At 43.0% G+C, this 16,741-nt stretch overlaps 1 protein-coding gene across 10 annotated transcripts in view; it reads left to right on the top strand.

Moving 5' to 3' along the window:
* Window positions 1-16,741, top strand: part of LOC118919760 (uncharacterized) — a 194,862-nt gene that overhangs the window by 39,463 nt on the left and 138,658 nt on the right. For 8 of the 10 annotated variants that reach the window (XR_008993316.1, XR_008993315.1, XR_008993313.1 and 5 more), the window contains one exon: window positions 7,481-7,705. The exons of the other annotated variants lie outside the window; for them this stretch is intronic. The gene's annotated coding sequence lies outside the window, so the exon portion shown is untranslated. The remainder of the gene's footprint in view (window positions 1-7,480; window positions 7,706-16,741) is intronic. 10 annotated transcript variants of the gene reach the window in all.

Consider the following 16,741-nt stretch of genomic DNA (forward strand, 5'->3'; position numbering starts at 1 on the left):
TCCCCAGTTTGGGGAAGTTTTCAGCAATTATTTCTTCTAAGATACTTTCCATCTCTTTTCCTCTCTCTTCTTCTTCTGGAACCCCTATAATACGGATGTTGTTCCTTTTGGATTGGTCACACAGTTCTCTTAATATTGTTTCATTCCTGTAGATCCTTTTGTCTCTCTCTATGTCAGCTTCTATGCATTCCTGTTTTCTGGTTTCCATTCCATCAATGGCCCCTTGGATCCTATCCATTCTGCTTATAAACCCTTCCAGAGTTTGTTTCATTTCTGTGATCTCCTTTCTGGCATCTGTAGTCTCCCTCCAGACTTCATCCCATTTCTCTTGCGTATTTCTCTGCATCTCTGTCAGCATGTTTATGATTCTTATTTTGAATTCTTTTTCAGGAAGACTGGCTAGGTCTGTCTCCTTCTCTGGTGTTGTCTCTGTGATCTTTGTCTACATGTAGCTTTGCCTTTTCATGGTGATAGGAATAGTTTGCAGAGCTGGGACAAGTAACGGCTGGAAGAACTTCCCTTCGTGTTGATTTGTGGCCCTCCTCTCCTGGGAGAAGAGCGACCTCTAGTGGCTTCTGCTGGGCAGCTGCGCCCAGACAGGGTTTCTGCTTCCTGCCCGGCTGCTATGAAGTTTATCTCCGCTGTTGCTGTGGGCGTGGCCTGGCTCGGGCAGCTACTCCAAAGTGGTGGAGTCGCGTTGGAGCAGGAGCTGCTGGGAGGCTATTTATCTCCGTAAGGGGCCTCCCTGCTCCCTGCAGCCCAGGGGTTAGGGTGCCCAGAGATCCCCAGATTCCCTACCTCTGGATTAAGTGTCCCGCCCTGCCCCTTTTAAGACTTTCAAAAAGCACCCGCCAAAACACAACAACGACCACCAAAAAAAAAAATTTTTTTAATTAAAAAAAAAGTTTTTTTTTAATTAAAAAAAAAAAAAAAGGTGGCCGCTCGTTTTTCTTTATTCTCTGGCGCAAGCCTCAGGCATCTGCTCACCGATCTTGCTACCCTGTTTCCCTAGTATTGGGGTTCCTGTCCCTTTAAGACTTCCAAAAAGCGCTTGCCAAAAACAAAAGAGCAAAAAAAAAAAAAAAAATTGGTCGCTCGCTTTTCTTAACGTCCTCTGGCGCCAGGCCTCTGGTGCCCGTTCACCATTCTTACTGCCCTGTTTTCCTAGTATCCAGGGCCCCCTGCGCACGTACTGTGTCTGTGCTCTGGCCCGGATGGCTGGGGCTGGGTGTTCGGCAGCCCTGGGCTCCGTCTCCCTCCCGCTCTGCCTGCTCTTCTCCCGCCGGGAGCTGGGGGGAGGGGCGCTCGGCTCCCGCGGGGCCGGGGCTTGTATCTTACCTCCTTCGCGAGGCGCTGGGTTCTCTCAGGTGCGGATGTGGTCTGGATATTGTCCTGTGTCCTCTGGTCTTTATTCTAGGAAGGGTTGTCTTTTTATATTTTCATAGATATATGTGGTTTTGGGAGGAGATTTCCGCTGCTCTACTCAACGCCGCCATCTTCCACCCCCTCCTCTATCTTGAGTATATTTTTGTATATGCTGTGAGATGGGGCTCCAATGTCATTCTTTTGCATGTGGTTATCCAGTTTTCACATACCGCTTGTTGAACAAAGTATCCTTTTCCTTTTGTTATCCTTGGCTCCTTAATCAGATGATCATATTTGCTTATTTCTGTGCTCACTCTTCTATTGTGGTGTATGTCTGTCATGCCAGTATCATGCTGATTTAATTACTGTAGCTTTGTAGTCTGGTTATAAATCAGGAAGTGTGATGCCTCCTGCCTTGTTCTCTCTTAATTGTTTAGCTATTCTGGGTATTTTGTGGTTCCATATGAACATTAGGATGTTTTTCTACTTTTGTAAAAAAACACCACTGAGATATTTATGGGGGGTAGCACTGAATCTGCAGATCACTTTGGGTCAGATGCCAAAAGAATAAGTAACAAAAAGGAAAAATAAACAAGTGGGGCTGCATAAAACTAAAAAAAGCTTCTGTACCACAAAGGAAATAATCAAATGAAAAGGCAACCTACAGAATGGGATAAATATTTGAGAATCATGTATCTGATGAGGGGTTTATATCCAAAATAAGTAACTTCTACAACTTGGTAGAAAGAATTGAAAAAGGATCCAAAAACTTGAATAGGTGCTACTTTAAAGCCATAAAAATGGGCAACACACACATGAAAACATGTTTAACATGACAAATAATCAGAGAAATACAAATCAAAGCCAAAAGATATAATCACACATCAGTTAGCATGGCTATTATAAAGGAATAATAATAAGTGTTGTTAGGGATGTGGAGAGACTGGAATCCTTCTACATGATGGGAATGGAAATGGTGCCAACACTAGAGAAAAGTTTCTTTTTTCTTTCTTTTTTGTTTTATTTTTGTATCATTAATCTAAAAGAACATGAGGAACATTATGTTTACTAGACTCCCCCAATCACCAAGTACCCCCACAAAGCCCTTCACAGTCACTGTCCATCAGTGTAGTAAGATGCTGTAAAATCACTACTTGTCTTCTCTGTGTTGCACAGCCCTCCCCGTGCCCCCCTCACACTATACATGCTAATCCTAATGCCCCCTTTCTTTTTCCCCACCCTTATCCCTCCCTTCCCACCCATCCTCCCCAGTCCCTTTCCCTTTGGTAACGGTTAGTCCATTCGTGGGTTCTGTGATTCTGCTGCTGTTTTGTTCCTTCAGTTTTTCTTTGCTCTTATACTACCCATATGAGTGAAATCATTTGGTACTTGTCTTTCTCCACCTGGCTTATTTCACTGAGCATAATACCCTCTAGCTCCATCCATGTTGTTGCAAATGGTAGTATTTGTTTTCTTCTTATGGCTGAATAATATTCCATTGTGTATATGTACCACCTCTTCTTCATTCATCTACTGATGGACACTTAGGTTGCTTCCATTTCTTGGTTATTGTAAATAGTGCTGCGATAAACATAGGGGTGCATCTGTCTTTTTCAAACTGCCTGCTGCATTCTTAGGGTAAATTCCTAGGAGTGGAATTCCTGGGTCAAATGGTATTTCTGTTTTGACCTTTTTGAGGAACCTCCATACTGCTTTCCACAATGATTGAACTAGTTTACATTCCCACCAGCAGTGTAGGAGGACTACCCTTTCTCCATAACCTCGTCAACATTTGTTGTTTGTCTTTTGGATGGTGGCAATCCTTACTGATGTGAGGTGATATCTCATTGTGGTTTTAATATGCATTTCTCTGATGACTAGTAAAGTGGAGCATCTTTTCAGGTGTCTGTTGGCCATCTGAGTTTCTTCTTTGGAGAACTGCCTGCTCAGCTCCTCTGCCCATTTTTTAATTGGATTATTTGCTTTTTGTCTGTTGAGGTGTGTGAGCTCTTTATATATTTTGGATGTCAACCCTTTATCGGATCCATCATTTTTTAATATATTCTCCCATACTGTAGGGTACCTTTTGGTTCTCTTGGTGGTGTCCTTTGCTGTACAGAAGCTTTTCAGCTTGATGTAGTCCCTCTTGTTCATTTTTGCTTTTGTTTTCCTTGCCCCGGGGAGATATGTTCATGAAGAGGTTGCTCATGTTTATGTCCAAGAGATTTTTGCCTAAGTTTTTTTCTAAGAGTTTTATGGTTTCATGGCTTCCATTCAGGCCTTTGATCCATTTCAAGTTTACTTTTGTGTATGGGGTTAGACAGTGATCCAGTTTCATTCTCTTACATGTAGCTGTCCAGTTTTGCCAGCACTATCTGTTGAAGAGACTGTCATTTCCCCATTATATGTCCATGGCTCCTTTATTGTATATTAACTGACCATATGTGTTTCGGTTAATGTCTGGACTCTCTATTCTGTTTCACTGGTCTGTGGCTCTGTTCTTGTGCCAGTACCAAATTGTCTTGATTACTGTGCTTTTGTAGTAGACCTTGAAGTTGGGGAGCGAGATCCCCCCCCCTTTATTCTTCCTTCTCAGGATTGCTTTGGCTATTCGGGGTCTTTGGTGGTTCCATATGAATTTTAGAACTATTTGTTCCAGTTCATTGAAGAATGCTGTTGGTAATTTGATAGGGATTGCATCCAATCTGTATATTGCTGTGGGCAGGATGGCCATTTTGACGATATTAATTCTTCCTAGCCAAGAGCATGGAATGAGTTTCCATTTGTTATTGTCCTCTTTAATTTCTCTTAAGAGTGTCTTGTAGTTTTCAGGGTATAGGTCTTTCACTTCCTTGGTTAGGTTTATTCCTAGGTATTTTATTCTTTTTGATGCAAGTGTGAATGGAATTGTTTTCCTGATTTCTCTTTCTTTTAATTCATTGATAGTGTATAGGAAAGCAACAGATTTCTGTGTATTTTGTATCCTGCAACTTTGCTGAATTCAGATATTAGTTCTAGTAGTTTTGGACTGCAGTCTTTAGGGTTTTTTATGTACAGTATCATGTCATCTGCAAGTAGTGACACTTTGAATTCTTTACCAATCTGGATGCCTTGTATTTCTTTGTTTTGCCTGATTGCATGGCTAGTACCTACAGTACTGTGTTGAATAATAGTGGGGAGAGTGGGCATCCCTGTCTTGTTCCCAATCTTAAGAGGAAAAGCTTTCAGCTTCTCGCTGTTATGATGTTGGCTATGGGTTTGTTGTATATGGCCTTTATTATGTTGAGGTACTTGCCCTGTATACCCATTTTGTTGAGAGTTTTTATCATGAATGGATGTTGAATTTTGTCAAATGCTTTTTCAGCATCTGTGGAAATGATCATGTGGGTTCTGTCCTTTTTGTTGATGTGGTGGATGATGTTGATGGATTTTAGAATGTTGTACCATCCTTGCATCCCTGAGATGAATCCCACTTGGTCATGGTGTATGATCCTCTTGATGTATTTTTGAATTCAGTTTGCTAATATTTTGTTGAGTATTTTTGCATATATGTTCATCAGGGATATTGGTCTGTAATTTTCTTTTTTGGTGGGGTCTTTGCCTGGTTTTTGTATTAGAGTGATGCTGGTTTCATTGAATGAGTTTGGAAGTATTCCATCCTCTTCTATTTTTTGGAAAACTTTAAGGAGAATGGGTATTATGTCTTTTCTTTGTGTCTGATAAAATTCAACGGTGGATCCATCTGGACCAGGGGTTTTGTTCCTGGGTCATTTTTTTAATTACCGATTCAATTTCTTTGCTCTTAGTTGGTCTGTTTAGATTTTCTGTTTCTTGCCTGGTCAGTCTTGAAAGGTTGTATTTTTCTAGGAAGTTGTCTATTCTAGGTTTTGCAGCTGGTTAGCATATAGATTTTCATAGTACTCTCTAATAATTTTTTGTATTTCTGTGAGGTCTGTCACGATTTTTCCTTTCTCATTTCTGATTCTGTTGATATGTGTAGATTCTCTTTTTCTCTTAATAAGTCTCACTAGCAGCTTATCTGTTTTGTTTATTTTTTCAAAGAACCAGCTCTTGGTTTCATTGATTTTTTTCTTTTGTTTTATTATTCTCAGTTTTGTTTATTACTTCTCTGATCTTTATTTTGTCCCTCCTTCTGCTGACTTTAGGCCTCATGTGTTCTTCTTTTTCCAGTTTCAATAATTGTGACTTTAGACTATTCATTTGTGATTGTTCTTCCTTCCTTAGATAGGCCTGGATTGCTATATATTTTCCTCTTAGAACTGCCTTTGCTGTGTCCCACAGAAGTTGGGGCTTTATGCCGTCGGTGTCAAGATATTGCTTGATCTATGTTCTAATTTGGTCATCAATCCATTGATTATTTAGGAGCATGTTGTTAAGCCTCCATGTGTTTGTGAGCCTTTTTGTTTTTGTACAGTTTATTTCCAGTTTTATGCCTTTGTGGTCCTAGAAGTTGGTTGGTAGAATTTCAATCTTTTTGAATTTACTGAGGCTCTTTTTGTGGCCTAGTATGTGGTCTATTCTGGAAAATGTTCCATGTGCACTTGAGAAGAATGTGTATCCTGCTGCTTTTGGGTATAGAGTTCTGTAGATGTCTATTAAGTCCATTTGTTTAGTGTGTTTTTGATAAGAAACTTAGTGTCTCTTTAAAGATAAACATTTAGAGACCATCTGATTGATCTGCATCCCTTGCTCTTTGTCTCTCAATTGCCTATAAATCCCCTAGAGAACATACCACTAGAGACCCTCATCCCCTCCTGGTGTGAGGCAGTAGCTGTATTTATATTCTCACTGTATCTCTAAATAAAAGCCTCTCCCTGGCACTCCTACCTTGACTGTTAAGTTCATTCTTCAACTCTGCAAACAAGAACCCCGACGTCAATGTGAACAGAAGTTCTTTACCATCAGTAATAACAGAAATGCAAATTAAGATGACAATTCAATGTCAAATCAGTAGGTAAATATCCAAATATGACAAAACCAAGTGTCATGAAAGATTAGAAGCAGGAGAAGCTAATATGCTAATCAGAGATGAATACTAATTCCATCAAATAAAATATAACCTCTATTTAATATGCCCCATTACTTTAAATACATCACACACACACACACACACAAAATGCCACCAACACAATATGTTTATGGCTTGTAATTTTTATGTTATGTATATTGAAAGACCTGTTTTAGAATTACTAGAGGAAAATTTTGAACATACATCACTTCTTATTTTGTTCATACAAATGTAAAAACCAAATATATTCCTGGAGGCATTTCTAAATACTTTTACATGGATGGCAGTCTGAATTCTGGAAACACGTTGCCCATGTTTTTCCTTGAAGGAGACGGAAACCATTCCCCCAACCTTAACCCTCTCTTAATTTCTGTTCCACAGAACCTGTGAGCATATAACACGGTTCTGTTTTATGTTGCTAGCTTTGAGATGGTTCAATACTCAGCAGTAGATAACTGGAATGTCCCTCATTCAGAGAAAGCACTGCAGGCTTGCACAACCTTTTTTTCTAGATCCTTCTATCCCTTGGGTGATTTCAGTGTTCACATGAATGACCTTTACAGCACTCCAGTATCCCATTTCCTGTCTCTCTTCGCACACAGTGATGTCCTTATTTAAGCCACCTGAGCTGCCCTCTTTCAGTTTGCCAAAAAATGTCGGAGTTCCTCTGAAATTTCAGTGGCTGCCTATAAGGGTTTGAGATAAGGGACACATGGAGGCCTTGTCTTACTGCCCCTAAAAGACCTTATTACCCCACCCTGGGGTTACCAGTGGGCAGGACTCTTAGCTGAGCCACAGGTCACAAAGTCACCATGTCAACCTCCCATACATCATAAGGGACAACACAAGTAATAGTGTCTGCAGGTTGGGGTAAGGGCCACTCAGGGAGTTCTCCCTCCTAGTGTTCTCCCTTCGCCAAACGCTTACCTCTTCTGCCACAGCAGGTACAGGTGGATGTTTACAAGGCCAGGGAGCCTCGGTGAAAGGGTGGGAGGGGCTGAGGCCCCTGGGCACTGACAGAGGCAGGGGCAGGGGCTGGGGCGGAGAGGAACAGGTGCTGACTGCTCTGATCCCTCCCCACCTCAGGAAAGAGGAGAGTGACAGAGGAGACGATGGAAGTGAGGAGCAGGCGCCCCTGGATGCCTCACCTGTTCCTGGTGCTCCTGCTGCCACATGTGCTGCTGAGCACAGGACAATCCTCGTACAGCCCCTCAGGCTGGAGGAATGTCTATGAGGACACAGGCAGCCCAAGGAGGAGAAGAGGCTGCAACCCTGTGAGGCTGCCATCGACATGTATATCATCCTCGACGTGTAAGTGGCCCTCCAACCCTGGCCCCAGGTGCCCCTCAGGGTGTGCTTGTCCCAGGGTCACAGCTGTATGAAGTGGCCCAAGGGGACCCCTGCCTCAGAGAGGGGGAAGCAGGGACAGTTATCACTGGGTTGTTCTGGAAATAGCAATCATTCATGGAATGCACCTGGTTTATACATACTCTAAGAATGATGATCCTGACATCTTTAGAATTCTCAACCCCTAGTTTTCTCACCTGTTGACATTTTTAGATGCAGCCTGGAAAAGCAGAAGGAATGGTAAAGAAGAAGGATGCCCTTGTGTCTGTGGGAATCTCACATGTATGTATACATGACATTCAGAATGTTTATGGGCATCAGAGAAGGACCTCCTTGCAGGCTTTTCTAAATCGTATGGTATACAAAGGACATCAACCATCACAGCTCCAGGGAAAGAGCCCAAGGACACCATCCTTTGTTACTCCCTTTCCCATCCATGGAATCTTAACCAGAATACTCAGGGAGCTTGCCCTCCATAACCTGGAAAGAGCAGACCTACACAGAGGAGCATTTGCTAAGACTTTTGAACCCTGGGCAAGTAGGGCTCATGGACATGCTTCCCACCTAGACAGAAGAGGCCATGAGGCCCCCACCCCCTTCAGCATTCTCACTCTCCATCCAGGGTCAGGTGGGAGCTGATGGGAGGGAAAATCTGACAGTAGGGACAGGAAAGGCCTGTGGCTTCCCTGCCAGTCGCCACATGGTGATAGGAGAGCAGTGGCGCCCGCCTGCTCCTGCCTGTCCCTGGCAGTGCTGCTGGAAAAACCTTCCATGTCCAGAGGGGCTCTGCTTTGCAGACTGATAAGAAATAAGGGAAATAGCCTGAGTAGCACATCCTCCCTGGCCTGAGGAGCAGCACCTTTTGAGAATGTCTCTTCCTGCCTCTGCGGGTACTGGGAAAATGGTGGAGGGAGCAGAATTTGAATGTGTCAGGAGGAAGTAGTGCCATGTCAGACATAGGCTTTCAAATGGACTCCCAAGCTAAGGGGGCATGCTGACATAGTGTGATGCCCAAGAACTGAGATCCAGCAGGGGATTACTGGACAGGACTGGGTTAGCCTCTGAGCTTGAGGCTTCTGAGTTTCTAAAAGGCTCATAATGGAGGATGGTGCCAAATGTCCTGCCCCCTCATACGCCTGTAAAGGGCCAGACTGGAGCAGACGGCTGGGGATGGACAGTCCAAGGGGAAGCGCAGTCTAGGAGAGCCAAGAGAATCAGAATCAGAACGTTTTTCCAACTGACACATCCTCTCTCAATCCTTGCCTAATAGCCTCACCTACCCATGACCAAGCATCCTGATTTCCCATGAAAAGTCCATCATCCCTGAGGACAGGTGTCTGGTTTGTCACCCTGCCTCTGCACACACCAATTACAGTCACCACCAGGAGACCCACAGATGTTGCTGAGTGTGCGTGACCAGCTTCACCTCTGGACAGGGAGGAGCTTGGTAAAGAGTCTGCTGGCAGACTGGGAGGCAGAACCTCTGCCCTCTGATGGATGTGCCCCACTCCTCTGACTCATGACTCCTTTGTTTTAAGGTCATATAATGTAGAAGGAAATTGGAAATCTATACACATACCAATTTACAGATGAATTGGTGCAGAAGTTCCAAAAGTACAGCCTCTTAATGCTGCAGGGTGTCTTACTGTACCAAGCAGAAACACAGCTGCTTGGGCTTGATGGACATGGGAGGCCCTCGGGTCAGAAGCACAGAGTCCTTAAGTGGGAAAGAAGGAAGATCCCACTGGGTCCATTGGATCATGCTGGTCCAAGCTTTTTTACTCTTGGGAGTTAGGCCACTGTGGAGGGGACACAGTCTGCCCTTGAGGTCCTTACAGGGTAGAAAAGGAACTTAAGTCAGGCTGACCAGTAACCCAACACTTGGTTAAATGGTGGTGAGGGCAAAAATGAAGGGAGAGTGCCTTGCCATGGTAACAAAGGACAGAGCAAGAATAACTAGGGAAAGAAATCAAGGATGGCCTCCCACAGCATGTGGAAACTTGAACTAGTTCTTGAAGGATAGGAAAGACAGAGTAACAGGCATCGTCAAGGAGACTTGTGTAGTGAGTGGTCCAGATCACAGGGTTGACTCTGGAGGGCTGGGAGGTGATGCTCCACAGGTGAGCCTGGGGCCAAGGCAATAGAGGCTCATAATGCCCGGCTGAGGGATTTGGGTATCTTCTGTGAGCATCAGAGAGCTATAGATTTTTTTTTTTTTTTTTGTAGATAATTATTTTTTATTGAAGGGTAGTTGACACACAGTATTACATTACATTAGTTTCAGGTGTACAACACAGTGATTCAACATTTATATACATGATAATTCTAGCTACCAGCTATCACCATACCAAGTTGTTACAATATTTTGACTATATTCCTTATGCTATACATTACATCCTGGTTACTTATTTATTTTACCATTGGAAGTGTGTACTTTTTTTTTTGTTGTTGTTGTTGTGAGGGCTTCTGTCATATTTATTGATCAAATGGTTGTTAACAACAATAAAATTCTGTATAGGGGAGTCAATGCTCAGTGCACAATCATTAATCCACTCCAAGCCTAATTTTCGTCAGTCTCCAATCTTCTGAAGCATAACAAACAAGTTCTTACATGGAGAACAAATTCTTACATAGTGAAAAAGTTACATAGTGAACAGTTACAAGGGCAGTCATCACAGAAACTTTCGGTTTTGCTCATGCATTATGAACTATAAACAGCCAGTTCAAATATGATACTCATTTGATTCTTATACTTGATTTATATGTGGATACCACATTTCTCTCTTTATTATTATTCTTTTTAATAAAATGCTGAAGTGGTAGGTAGATACAAGATAAAGGTAGAAAACATAGGTTAGTGTTGTAAGAGAGCAAATGTAGATGATCAGGTGTGTGCCTGTAGACTATGTGTTAATCCAAGCTAGACAAGGGCAATAAAACATCCACATATGCAGAAGATTTCTCTTAGAACAGGGGGGATGAGGTTCTAAGCCTCACCTCTGTTGATCCCCAATTTCTCACCTGATGACGCCCCTGCGACTGTGCCTGTCTTAGGTTGTTCCTCCCTTGAGGAATCTTACCTGTCTCTGGCTAACCAGTCATATTCCGGGGCCATACAGGGAAATGTAAAGTTCGTAGGTGAGAGAGAAGCCTTATTGTTTGAAATGGTTAGCTTTTTATTTCTTTGCATATTTATGCCCTGTAGCTTCTATGCCCAGCATTTGTCTTGAGGTATCTTTACCACTTGGAAGTATTATGATACTCGGTAAATTTGATATGAGGCACGAATTCTATTTAAGGGTTGTAATTAGGAAGGAAGAAGAAAAGCTATAGAAGTAGCAGGTGGAAGAAAACATGGGAAGATTGATTATTTCTTTGACATATCTTCTTGTAGAATAACTTCAGCATGTATAGGTTTTAAGCTACTACTTAAATTGTGCACACACATTAACATAATCGGAGTATAGTTACATAACCAAAGCATATCTGTATTACCAGCCATCTCCAGTGAAACCAAGAAAACCAGTTAGGCACCTTAGGCATTTGTGAAAACTTATCTATGATATGGTGGATATTGTCCAACTGAACTTGAACAGTCTGAGAGAAATCAGACAAATTAAAACAACCCATTCCTGGGGAATGTTCACATCCCTTATGTTCTTTTAACAGTGAATAGTCTGTAGTTGTAAGATTTTGGAGTGCTACAATTTGCATTTCTCCTAATTCTTGGTTGAGTTCCAACAGTATAGATCCAGTCAAATTTGTTGTTTTACTGTATGCAATCTTTACCAATCTGGATTCCTTGTATTTTTTTGTTTTGTCTGATTGCCTTGGCTAGGACCTCCAGTACTATGTTAAATAACAGTGGGGAGAGTGGGCATCCCTGTCTAGTTCCCGATCTCAGAGGAAATGCTTTCAGCTTCTCGCTGTTCAATATAATTTTGGCTGTGGGTTTATCATAGATGGCCTTTATTATGTTGAGGTACTTGCCCTCTATTCCCATTTTGCTGATAGTTTTTATCATGAATGGATGTTGAACTTTGTCAAATGCTTTTTCAGCATCTATGGAGATGATCATGTGGTTTTTGTCCTTCTTTTTGTTGATGTGGTGGATGATGTTGATGGACTTTCGAATGTTGTACCATCCTTGCATCCCTGGGATGAATCCCAGTTGATCATGGTGTATGGTCCTTTTGATGTATTTTTGAGTTTGGTTTGCTAATATTTTGTTGAGTATTTTTGCATCTACGTTCATCAGGGATATTGGTCTGTAGTTTTCTTTTTTGGTGGGGTCTTTGCCTGGTTTTGGTATTAGGGTGATGTTAGCTTCATAGAATGAGTTTGGGAGTATCCCCTCCTCCTCTATATTTTGGACAACTTTAAGGAGAATGGGTATTATGTCTTCCCTGTATGTCTGATAAAATTCCGAGGTAAATCCATCTGGCCCGAGGGTTTTGTTGTTTGGTAGTTTTTTGATTACTGCTTCAATTTCGTTCTGGTAATTGGTCTGTTTAGATTTTCTGTTTCTTTCTGGGTCAATCTTGGAAGGTTGTATTTATCTAGGAAGTTGTCCATTTCTCCTAGGTTTCCCAGCTTGTTTGCATATAGGTTTTCATAGTATTCTCTAATAATTCTTTGTATTTCTGTGGGGTCTGTCGTGATATTTCCTTTCTCGTTTCTGATACTGTTGATTTGTGTTGACTCTCTTTTCTTCTTAATAAGTCTGGCTAGAGGCTTATCTATTTTGTTTATTTTCTCAAAGAACCAGCTCTTGGTTTCATTGATTTTTGCTATTGTTTTATTCTTCTCAATTTTATTTATTTCTTCTCTGATCTTTATTATGTCCCTCCTTCTGCTGACCTTAGGCCTCATCTGTTCTTCTTTTTCCAATTTCGATAATTGTGACATTAGACCATTCATTTGGGATTGTTCTTCCTTTTTTAAATATGCTTGGATTGCTATATAATTTCCTCTTTAGACTGCTTTTGCTGTGTCCCACAGACGTTGGGGCATAGTGTTGTTGTTGTCATTTGTTTCCATATATTGCTGGATCTCCATTTTGATTTGGTCATTGATCCATTGATTATTTAGGAGCGTGCTGTTAGGCCTCCATGTGTTTGTGAGCCTTTTTGCTTTCTTTGTACAGTTTATTTCTAGTTTTATGCCTTTGTGGTCTGAAAAGTTGGTTGGTAGGATTTCAATCTTTTGGAATTTACTGAGGCTCTTTTTGTGGCCTAGTGTGTGGTCTATTCTGGAGAATGTTCCATGTGCTCTTCAGAAGAATGTATATTCTTTTGCTTTTGGATGTAGAGTTCTATAGATGTCTATTAGGTCCATCTGCTCTACTGTGTTGTTCAGTGCTTCCGTGTCCTTACTTATTTTCTGCCCGGTGGATCTATTCTTTGGGGTGATTGGTGTGTTGAAGTCTCCTAGAATGAATGCATTGCAGTCTATTTCCCCCTTTAGTTCTGTTAGTATTTGTTTCACATATGCTGGTTCACCTGTGTTGGGTGCATATATATTTAGAATGGTTATATCCTCTTGTTGGACTGAGCCCTTTATCATTATGTAGTGTCCTTCTTTATCTCTTGTTACTTTCTTTGTTTTGAAGTCTATTTTGTCTGATATTAGTACTGCAACCCCTGCTTTCTTCTCACTGTTGTTTGCCTGAAATATGTTTTTCCATCCCTTGACTTTTAGTCTGTACATGTCTTTGGGTTTGAGGTGAGTTTCTTGTAAGCAGCATATAGATGGGTCTTGCTTTTTTATCCATTCTGTTACTCTGTGTCTTTTGATTGGTGCATTCAGCCCATTAACATTTAGGGTGACTATTGAAAGATATGTACTTATTGCCATTGCAGGCTTTAAATTCGTGGTTACCAAAGGTTCAAGGTTAGCCTCTTTAGTATCTTACTGCCTAACTTAGCTCGCTTATTGAGCTGTTATATACACTACCTGGAGATTCTTTTCTTCTCTCCCTTCTTATTCCTCCTCCTCAATTCTTCATATGTTGGGTGTTTTGTGCTGTGCTCTTTCTAGGAGTGCTCCCATCTAGAACAGTCCCTGTAAGATGTCCTGTCGAGGTGGTTTGTGGGAATCAAGTTCCCTCAGCTTTTGTTTGTCTGGGAATTGTTTAATCCCACCATCATATTTGAATGATAGTCTTGCTGGATACAGTACCCTTGGTTCAAGGCCCTTCTGTTTCATTGTATTAAATATATCATGCCATTCTCTTCTGGCCTGTAGGGTTTCTGTCGAGAAGTGTGATGTTAGCCTGATGGGTTTTCCTTTATAGGTGACCTTTTTCTCTCTAGCTGCCTTTAAAGCTCTTTCCTTCCTTGTCCTTGATCTTTGCCATTTCAATTATTATGTTTCTTGGTGTTGTCCTCTTTGGATCCTTTCTATTGGGGGTTCTGTGTATTTCCGTGGTTTGTTCGATTATTTCCTCCCCCAGTTTGGGGAAGTTTTCAGCAATTATTTCTTCTAAGATACTTTCCATCTCTTTTCCTCTCTCTTCTTCTTCTGGAACCCCTATAATACGGATATTTTTCCTTTTGGATTGGTCACACAGTTCTCTTAACATTGTTTCATTCCTGGAGATCCTTTTATCTCTCTCTATGTCAGCTTCTATGCGTTCCTGTTCTCTGGTTTTAAGTCCATCAATGGCCTCTTGCATCCTATCCATTCTGCTTATAAACCCTTCCAGAGTTTGTTTCATTTCTGCAATCTCCTTTCTGGCATCTGTGATCTCCCTCCGGACTTCATCCCACATCTCTTGCGTATTTCTCTGCATCTCTGTCAGCCTGTTTATGATTCTTATTTTGAATTCTTCGTCAGGAAGACTAGTTAGGTCTGTCTCCTTCTCTGGTGTTGTCTCTGTGATCTTTGTCTGCGTGTAGTTTTGCCTTTTCATGGTATTGGGAATAGTTTGCAGAACTGGGACGAGTGACGGCTGGAAGAACTTCCCTTCTTGTTTTGTGGCCCTCCTCTCCTGGGAGAACAGTGACCTCTAGTGGCTTGTGCTGGGTAGCTGCGCGCAGACAGGGTTTCTGCTTCCTGCCCGGCTGCTCTGGAGTTTATCTCCGCTGTTGCTGTGGGCGTGGCCTGGCTCGGGCAGCTGCTCCAAAATGGTGGAGTCGCGTTGGAGCGGGAGCGGCTGGGAGGCTATTTATCTCCGTAAGGGCCCTCCCTGCTCCCTGCAGCCCAGGGGTTAGGGTGCCCAGAGATCCCCGGATTCTCTACCTCTGGATTAAGTGTCCCACCCTGCCCCTTTAAGACTTCCAAAAAGCACCCGCCAAAACAAAACAACGACCACAAAAAGAAAAAAAAAGAAAAAAAAAAGAAATTTTTAAAATTAAATAAATAAATAAATGAATAAAAAATGGCCGCTCGTTTTTCTTTATTCTCCTGCTCCAGCCTCAGGCATCTGCTCACTGGTCTTGCTGCCCTGTTTCCCTAGTATTGGGGTCCCTATCCCTTTAAGACTTCCAAAAAGCGCTCGCCAAAACAAAACAGCAAAAAAAAAAATGGCTGGTCGCTTTTCTTATGTCCTCCGGCGCCAGGCCTCCCGTACCCGCTCACCGTTCTTGCTGCCCTGTTTCCCTAGTATCCAGGGCCCCGCATGCACTGTGTCTGCGCTCTGGCCCGGATGGCGGGGGCTGGGTGTTCGGCAGCCCTGGGCTCCGTCTCCCTCCCGCTCTGCCTGCTCTTCTCCCGCCGGGAGCTGGGGGGAGGGGCGCTCGGGTCCCGCCGGGCCGGGGCTTGTATCTTACCCACTTAAGGAGGCACTGGGTTCTCTCAGGTGCGGATGTGGTCTGGATATTGTCCTGTGTCCTCTGGTCTTTATTCTAGGAAGGGTTGTCTTTGTTATATTTTCTCATATATATGTTGTTTTGGGAGGGGATTTCCGCTGCTCTGCTCAACGCCGCCATCTTGGGTCCCTGAGCTATATATTTTTGAACAGAGGTCTGACATGGTCAAACCTGTGCTTCAAGAAAAAACTCCATAGTTGATTGTAAAGTGACCAGGGACAAAAGCCAGGACCTCTAGGAAGCTCAGCTAGGGATCTATGGTAGCAATTTAAGTAAGGGATAATGAGGGTGTGGGTACCAGAGGAGAATGGCCATGGAGAGCAAATGGAGGGATGTGATATGAGTGGCCACCAAGAGGGAGAATGATTTCTTGGAGATGAGAGGGAGGTGAAAAAGTAGGTGGGAAGGAAGGAAGGGTGGTGAGTTTGTAAAGACCTTTTCAGTAGAAAAGAGGTCCGTGGGAAACCTCATGCAGGGGTGTGTAGGCATCCATTTCCTTGTGAATGCATGGTGTGCCTGTGTGTGTGTGTGTGTGTGTCACTTTAGGGCAGTATAGGGATGGAGCAGGATGCGATCCTGTTACTCCCTGCTAGGGAGGCACATGTCTTACAGGACTCAGAACCTGTCACTAAAGTTATGGGAAGTTCCAGTGTTTGGATAATGGGCTCCCAAAATGGAAGAGTTCATGGGCAGCAGGGAAATGGGCATGCAGACGTCTCCAGCTATTCTTTAGCATCTTTTAGCCTATCACTATGGCCTCATACTAGCCCATGCCTCCCCCCAACCCAAAACTGCAGACACCTTTCAACACATTTGAAAACATGCCAAAACCCTCATGAAGCTCACGTTGAACAGGTCAGTTATGCTTCAATTCTCTAAGGCAGCACCAGTGGGCAAGGCCACAGGACAGTCAGAGGACTGAGGGGCTCCCTGGGGCCACAGTGGGGAGTCCACCTGGGCTGCCTGGGCTGCACTCAGCCCCCACCATGACAGCCCTAGTTCCCTGGCTCCCAGGGACCCTTCCAGGCCTGACACTGGCTGAATCCTGCCCTGCTAGACACTCTCTTCCTCTCTCAGCCCAGCCCTCCACCTGCCTTCAGTCCTTCCCTCCATGCTCAACCCTTTGACTAGAACAGTCTCTGAGGATTCCCGGGATCAGATGGAACAAGAGGGTCCTTTATGGACGCTG

Source organism: Manis pentadactyla, chromosome 13 (assembly GCF_030020395.1).
Source record: "Manis pentadactyla isolate mManPen7 chromosome 13, mManPen7.hap1, whole genome shotgun sequence".
NCBI lineage: Eukaryota > Metazoa > Chordata > Mammalia > Pholidota > Manidae > Manis > Manis pentadactyla.